The sequence below is a fragment of the Onychostoma macrolepis genome, chromosome 16 (assembly GCF_012432095.1).
Source record: "Onychostoma macrolepis isolate SWU-2019 chromosome 16, ASM1243209v1, whole genome shotgun sequence".
NCBI classification, from domain to species: domain Eukaryota; kingdom Metazoa; phylum Chordata; class Actinopteri; order Cypriniformes; family Cyprinidae; genus Onychostoma; species Onychostoma macrolepis.
Window position 1 is genome coordinate 24,590,945 of NC_081170.1, and position 7,118 is coordinate 24,598,062.

Below are 7,118 nucleotides of genomic sequence, written 5' to 3' on the forward strand. Positions count from 1 at the left end.
TCACCCGGTGCCAGGTAACGACCGCATCCAAAAACGCTCGGGTGACACGTTGTCTGTAGCAAGACCCACATCGTCTTTACAAAGGTGTTACATCGAGTTTGCCAGATGCAACATCGTCTTTAAAAAGACGCACCCCTGAATGCTCTTTTAGGGAAAAAGCTATTTTAGCATGCAGAAGTGCACAGGGGAGATGATCGCCTGCAACACAAACAGGGGGTAGTGCAGCCTGATGTGTGCAACCCACTCGACACGCCAAGAGCTCCAAAGAGCGCGCTGAACTCATCGTAGAGTAGAGTAGTCAAGAACAAAACGATGTGATCGTTCGGCTCCGAAGTGAAAAGCTGAATATGCGCTGCACCTGCTGCCTACTTTTACTCACGCTGTGATAAATGGCAGCTGGATGCAATCATCGCATGCCAATGTGCATTGGCTCGTTTAGTTACACTCGAAGTGGATTGGTCTCTCTAAGCGAGATCCCAATTCGTCAGTCATCATCCGACGTGACATCAAGAGTGACTGACTGAAAGGGAACTGACTCCACTTGAGTTTGGTTCAGCACAGCTCAACTTCACCCAGACCTCTCAAGAGCGGTGGGCTAACCATGCTGAACTGTACCAGTAACACCCTTTGGGATTTTTACTGTGCCTCTCTGGCCACCCCATTAAAAATGTTCTGGATGTGTCACTGCTGTGTGTTTTTTTTTTTTTTGTTATTAACTTATTTATTTTTCTACATAACATCCATTCAAAAACAAACAAAACAAAACAACAGACAGGAGAGAGAGAGGTAGGGAAAAAATGAGAAAAAAAAAAAAAAAAATCAAATCATTCCTTTATATAATCGAGTATGTTAAAGAAAAAACCCTGCCAAGCATCAATAGTAGTGCTGGTGTACATTCACAAGTCACAAGTGCTTCAGTCTGTTGTGCTGCTGAGAGGTTTGTGTTTGTAGCTCCGTGTACCTTCACTTTTTATTGAATCTCTACCTTACTTTCAATCCCTTTTGTCTAAAGTGATAATATATAACTTAATTCCCACCATATTTCTGGTGTTATCTTTCAAACTAATCTAACTAATTTGATCGTTCGCCTTTAAAAACCGCGAGTGCAGCTTGTTAGCCCGTTAGCTTGTCACTCGCGGTTCCATTTGCATTTCGCGCCTATTATTATTTTATTTTTTCCTCGCTCCGTTTTTCACAAGCTCATCAAACAACAGTGGTAAGTGGTAAGTTAAGTTGGTATCATTCATCAATCACGGTGAGTAATGGCTTCTTCTCCTGCTATTGTTGTTTGCACTGTCTGCCACATGTATAGTTTATCTGTCTCTGTCAGCAGCGAGGGATTCACATGTGATAAATGCAGGGAAATAGTTAGGCTGACAGAGAAGGTTTTAGAACTAGAGACACGCATCCAAACTTTAGTTGAGGACAGTAAGAATGTGAGGGCTGTAGATACTGCTTTGGATGCGACTAGTTCAGGGAGTCCTGTACATTGTTCGGTTTCGGTTGAGCCCGTGCAGCAGGGCAACTGGGTGACAGTGAGGCGGCATAATCGCGGGTCAAAACACCACTCTTCCGTTCCGATCAGAACATCAAACAGGTTCTCCCCACTCAGTGATGCACCCACTGAGAAACCTGATGAAAGTGCTCTAGTTATTGGCGATTCTATTGTACGGAACGTGAAAATAGAGACACCAGCCACCATAGTCCATTGTTTACCAGGAGCCAGAGCGCCTGACATCTTGGCAAGTGCTGACTAATGCTAAACGTAAATTCAGTAAGATTGTTATCCACGTCGGCGCAAATGATGTTCGACTTCGCCAGTCGGAGATCACCAAAAATAATGTTAAAGAGGTGTGTGAACTTGCAAGTATGATGTCAGACACTGTAATATGCTCTGGTCCGCTCCCTGCTTACCGGGGTGATGAGATTCATAGCAGACTGTCGTCACTTAATGGCTGGATGTCTAAGTGGTGCCCGCAAAATAACATAGGCTTTATAGACAATTGGAAGAATTTTTGGGGCAGACCTGACCTGTTGAAAAGAGATGGTGTTCATCCCTCCTGGGGTGGTGCCGCTCTTCTCTCTAGAAATATGGCACATAGTCTTAGAGTTTGTACTTGACTAACTGGAGCCCAGGTCAGGAAGCAGACAGACTGGCTAAACCGATTGTCTGCTAGCCGCCACTCGTCACCAAAGTCAGTTAACTCTCAGCACATAGAATCTTTTTCATCTAGATATCACGCTATAGAGACTGTGTCTGTTCCCGAACTAGAAAATACAGAAAACATCCAAACCAAAGTAATAGTAACAATTTAATTGATGTTCAACAAATAAAAAACGATATAATACAGATAAACACATGATAAAGCTTGGCTTATTGAATATTAGATCCCTTTCTTCAAAAGCACTTTTGTAAATGATATGTTCACTGACCATAAACTAGATGTGCTTTGTCTGACAGAAACCTGGCTAAAACAAGATGATTACATTACTTTAAACGAGTCTACACCCCAAGATTACTGTTACAAACATGAACCGCATCCAAAAGGTAAAGGGGAGGTGTTGCTACAATTTATAGAAATATTTTCAGTATCTCTCAGAGGTCGGGTTTCAAGTATAATTCGCTCAAGTAATGGTGCTTCATATAACGTTATCCAAAGAAACAAGTGTTAATGATAAATCCCTGTGATGTTTGTACTGGCTACTGTATACAGGCCACCAGGGCACCATACAGACTTTATTAAAGAATTTTCTGATCTTCTATCGGAGTTAGTACTGACTGCAGATAAAGTCCTAATCGTTGGTGATTTTAATATCCATGTTGATAATGAAAGAGATTCGTTGGGATCAGCATTTATAGACATTCTAAACTCAATTGGTGTTAAACAACACGTGTCAGGACCTACTCATTGTCGAAATCATACTCTAGATTTAATACTGTCACATGGAATTGATGTCAGTGGCGTTGAAATTTTACTGCAGAGCGATGATATCTCAGATCATTATCTAGTCTCCTGTATATTCCATATAGCTAAAGCTGTAAAGCCAACTTCTTGTTACAAATATGGTAGAACCATCACTTCTACCACAAAAGACTGCTTTATAAATAATCTTCCTGACTTATCTCAGTTCCTCAGTATATCCAATAGCTCAGAACAACTTGATGATGTAACAGGAAGTATGGACTCTCTCTTTTCTAGCACTCTAGATGCGGTTGCTCCTTTACGCTTAAGGAAGATTAAGGATAAGAGTCCAACACCGTGGTATAATGAGCACACCCGCGCCCTAAAGAGAGCAGCCCGGAATATGGAGCGCAGCTGGAGGAAAACTAAATTAGAGGTATTTCGTTTAGCTTGGCGGGAAAGTACCCTATCCTACAGAAAAGCATTAAAAACTGCTAGATCTGATTACGTTTTGTCTCTTCTAGAAGAAAATAAACATAACCCTCGGTATTTATTCAATACAGTGACTAAATTAACGAAAAATCAAGCATTAACAGGTGTTGGCATTTCCCAAGAGCATAGCAGTAATGACTTTATGAACTACTTCACTTCCAAGATCGATACTATCAGAGATAAAATTGTATCCTTGCAGCCGTCAGCTACAGTATCGCATCAGATAGCGCACTATAGATCCCCTGAGGAACAATTTAATTCATTCTCTACTGTGGGAGAGGAAGAATTGTATAAACTTGTTAAATCATCTAAACCAACAACATGTATGTTAGACCCGATTCCATCTAAACTACTAAAAGAGCTGCTTCCAGAAGTCATAGATCCTCTTTTGGCTATTATTAATTCATCATTGTCATTAGGATATGTCCCCAAAAACCTTCAAATTGGCTGTTATTAAGCCTCTCATTTAAAAAAACACAACTTGACCCCAAAGATCTAGTTAATTACAGACCGATCTTAAATCTCCCTTTTCTGTCAAAGATACTAGAAAAGGTAGTATCCTCACAATTATATTCCTTCCTAGAGAAAAATGATATCTGTGAGGAATTCCAGTCAGGATTTAGATCATATCATAGTACTGAGACTCTCATTAGAGTTACAAATGACCTGCTTCTATCATCTGATCGTGGTTGTATCTCTTTACTAGTTCTACTGGATCTTAGCGCTGCGTTCGACACTATCGACCACAACATTCTTTTGAATAGACTAGAAAACTTTGTTGGCATTAGTGGAAGTGCCTTAGCATGGTTCAAATCGTACTTATCTGACCGCCATCAGTTCGTAGCAGAGAATGAAGAGGTATCATATCGATCACAAGTGCAGTATGGAGTACCTCAAGGCTCAGTACTAGGGCCGTTACTTTTCACGCTTTATATGTTACCCTTGGGAGATATTATCAGGAGACATGGTGTTAGCTTTCACTGTTATGCTGATGATACTCAGCTCTATATTTCTTCGGCCGGTGAAACACACCAAATTGAGAAACTAACGGAATGCATAGTCGATATAAAAACTGGATGACGAATAATTTTTACTGCTAAATTCTGAAAAACAGAGGTGTTAATTATCGGACCTAAAACCCCACATGTAATAACCTAGAACATTATCTAACACTTGACGGCTGCTCTGTCAATTCTTCTTCATCAGTCAGGAACCTAGATGTGCTGTTCGACAGCAATCTGTCATTTGAAAGCCATGTTTCTAGCATCTGTAAAACTGCATTTTTTCATCTCAAAAGCATATCTAAATTGCGACCAATGCTCTCAACGTCAAATGCAGAAATGTTAATTCATGCGTTTATGACCTCAAGGTTAGACTATTGTAATGCTTTATTAGGTGGTTGTTCTGCACGCTTGATCAACAAACTACAGTTAGTCCAAAATGCAGCAGCTAGAGTCCTTACTAGAACCAGGAAATATGACCATATTAGCCCGGTTCTGTCAACACTGCACTGGCTCCCTATCAAGCATCGGATAGATTTTAAAATCTTGTTAATTACTTATAAAGCCCTGAATGGTTTAGCTCCTCAGTACTTGAGCGAGCTCTTATCGCATTATAGTCCTCCACGTCCGCTGCGTTCTCAAAACTCCGGCCGTTTGATAATACCTAGAATATCAAAATCGACTGCGGGCGGCAGATCCTATTCCTATTTAGCACCCAAACTCTGGAACAATCTACCTAACACTGTTCGGGAGGCAGACACACTCTGTCAGTTTAAATCTAGATTAAAGACCCATCTCTTTAGCCTGGCTTACACATAACACATTAATACGCTTCTATTATTCAAATCCGTTAAAGGATTGTTAGGCTGCATTAATTAGATCAACCGGAACCGGGAACACTCCCCATAACAAACGATGTACTCATTACATCGTAAGTTGAATGGCATCTACGCTAATATTTGTCTGTTTCTTTCCTAGTCTGTTTCTCAGTCCGTATCCGATCAGATGGTGGATCAGCACCAAGAGATGATGTCTACAGCCCTGATCGTCAGCGGAAACCAGCACACCCAGATGACCCCCAGAGATATATCCCCAGATATATCAACCAAAAATAACAAAATAACTAAAATATAATAAAATACCTAACTACATAATACTACTATTGTTAGAAATTGCAACAAAATTAAAATAGAAATATAAACTTTTGAACTTCGGGTTTCGTCTGGTCAGAGGAGAACTGGCCCCCCGACTGAGCCTGGTTTCTCCCAAGGTTTTTTTTTTCTCCATTCTGTCACAGAGGGAGTTTTGGTTCCTTGCCGCTGTCGCCTCTGGCTTGCTCAGTTGGGGACACTTAATTTCTAGCGATTATCGCCGATTTGATTGCACAGATACTATTTAAACTAAACTGAGCTAGACAATGACATCTCTGAATTCAATAATGAAATGCCTTTAACTGAAAATTGAGTGTTTAATCTTATCTTTATACATTACTGACACTCTATCCTCCAATTTGATACTGTTAAGTGCTTTGACACAATCTGTATTGTAAAAGCGCTATATAAATAAAGGTGACTTGACTTGACTTGACTATTTTCAGGAGGCTATGGATCTAATATGTTTATCCACACATGTGTGGTGTAAGCCAGTTCTGTATTATTGTCTTCTTCGCAGCCGTAAAACCAGCAAACAACATTCTCTTTTGTATTAAGCTTATACAGAGACCAGAATCATCATTAAGAAGACACAAACTTGGGTTAGCAAAGAAATCAATTTGTAGTAAGGAGGATAAAACCAGGTTTACATGTGTCCATAGATTAATGACGATAGGACACTTCCCAGAACATATGAAGAAAAGTACCTGATGATGCAGTATTACATATATGGCAGTTAAAATTTGGTTGTAGTTTCATTTTGAATCTTTTGTATGCTCTATAAATGACTTTGAAGTGAATAAGACGATGAGCCAAGTTTTTAGATGTTAAGCTGAGGTTAGACCACACTCTCTCCCAATCGACAGATAAATTAAGGTCAGATAATTCCCTATTCCAAATAGATTTAATAGAGAGGTTTTGTAATGCAATCAATAATTTTATTATATATTATGGAAACAGATGGCCGACCAGAAGATCCCGTAATTGCAATCCAATCCCGCATCGGATGAGAGGAAATGGGAGATGCCCAAGGAACTCCATATGCTTTGAGAGACTGATGTTTTTGAAGAATAATGGGGCGTTTGTGTCACACCTCATCTTATTTTCTACATTATAGAGTTGTGTCTGGCATAAACCTGAGATGTATAATTACAACAGCAGTTATTGTACAACAATAGTACAATTTATAATTACATCTGTAACAGGGCTGACGAGACGCGAGACGTGCAGATCCAAGTGCAAGCTTTTATTTACTGGCATGGTCATAAATACAGGCAGGGTCGAGCAATGGCAAACAGGTATGGCAGGAACAAGACAAAGAGTAATCCTAGGGCAAGCAAAGGTCGGTCGACGGCGATCAGTATCCGAAGGGGCTTGACGAGAGAGGTATCTGAAAATAAAGCAATAGTCCAGGCAGGAAATCACAATCCAAAACAGGCAGGGGAAAACTAGGAAAACTATCAGTGGCTCTGTAGTGTTGCTACGGCTAGGGGAGCGGTAAACGCATACAATACTCGGCCACGAGGGAAACAAAGTCCAGGGTTATATAAGGTGTGTGATCAGTGTGTGCG

The 7,118-nt window shown here is 40.3% G+C and overlaps 1 pseudogene; it reads left to right on the forward strand.

Moving 5' to 3' along the window:
* Window positions 1-938: 938 nt before the first annotated feature.
* Window positions 939-2,126, forward strand: LOC131522380 (uncharacterized; annotated as a pseudogene).
* The last annotated feature ends 4,992 nt before the right edge of the window (window positions 2,127-7,118 follow it).